The following is a 1492-nucleotide window of genomic DNA, read 5'->3' as shown; positions in this document are numbered from 1 at the left end:
TTGTTATGCATCAGAGAGTTGGACAATGACTAGGGAGGATAGAAGGAGAATTGATGCCTTTGAGCTGTGGTGCTGGAGAAGAGTACTGAATGTACCATGGCCTGCCAAGAAAACAAGCAGATTCATCCTAGAGAGGGTTAAACCAGGCTACTCCTTGGAGGCAAGGATTCTGGGGCTTCGTCTGACGTACTTGGGACATGTTATAAGGAGAGACAGGTCTTTAGAGAGGGACAGCATGCTGGGTAGAGTGGAGGGACAGTGCAGGAGGGGAAGACATTCTATGAGGTGGATTGATTCAGTGACTGGGGTAATCGGGATGGGCGTGTCAGAGGCAATGCGATTGGCATGGGATAGAACAGGGTTTAGGGCTGTTGTACATAGGGTCGCTATGAGTTGCTAACGACTCGACAGCCCATAACAACAACAACAACAACATTGGTATAAGGCAGATCACTTTTCTATACTGTGCAAACATGTAACCTCATGAGGAAAAAACCCAAAATACCACCTCAAACTTATGATTTACCATCACCCACAATTCATATTTTTTATTTTTAAAGTATAAACCATATATAAAAATATTTATCCATTTGAAGTGTCTATGTGGATGGTTTTTCATGTATTTGTTGTTGTATTATTGTGTACTATGACTTGGAACTAATTCATAGATGACCCTCCAGTGGGTCTTCAGAGGCAGTTTAATCTCACAGGAGGAGATTGCCCATGTTTGTTCTATATAGCAGCAAATGGATTCAAATCACTATCATTCTACACCCCCCCAAAAAAACCCATTTATGACAATTAACAATCACTCTACATTCACTCTACCTTACCTCAGCCCAATCCTAGGTAACCAATAAAATACTTTCTTAACATTTAGATTTGTGTCTTATGGATACTTTCTATAAAATAATTATACAAATTATATGATTAGCTTCTTTCATTTAGAATAATGTTTTTGAGGATCATTTGTATTAGATGGATTATTACTTCACATTTTTATTGCCAGATAATATTCTATTTTATGAATACATCACTTATTTTCTTTAAGATAGTATTGTACTTTGTTATTTCAAATTAAACTGTGACTTTTCTGAAATTCTGGTGAAATGAGGATAATTTTTCAAGAACATTTAAATAGATAGTTTTTGGTTAAATTTGTTGTTGTTGTTGTTATGTGCCATTGAGTCGTTTGTGACTCATAGCAACCCTATGTACAACAGCCCTAAATTCTGCTCTATCCTGTGCCAATCGCACTGTCTCTGACACTCCCATCCCGATTACCCCAATCATTGAATCAATCCACCTCACAGAGGGCCTTCCCCTCCTGCGCTGTCCCTCCACCCTCCCAAGCATGATGTCCCTCTCCAAGGACCTGTCTCTCCTTGCAACATGTCCAAAGTATGTCAGATGAAGCCCCAGAATCCTTGCTTCCAAGGAGTAGCCTGGTTTAACCCTCTCTAGGATGAATCTGTTTGTTTTCTTGGCAGTC

Source organism: Elephantulus edwardii, unplaced genomic scaffold (genome assembly GCF_000299155.1).
Source record: "Elephantulus edwardii isolate Elephantulus edwardi_28Jun2011 unplaced genomic scaffold, EleEdw1.0 scaffold00336, whole genome shotgun sequence".
Taxonomy (NCBI): domain Eukaryota; kingdom Metazoa; phylum Chordata; class Mammalia; order Macroscelidea; family Macroscelididae; genus Elephantulus; species Elephantulus edwardii.
The sequence above is the reverse complement of the archived record's forward strand: the minus strand, read 5'-3'. Positions refer to the sequence as shown.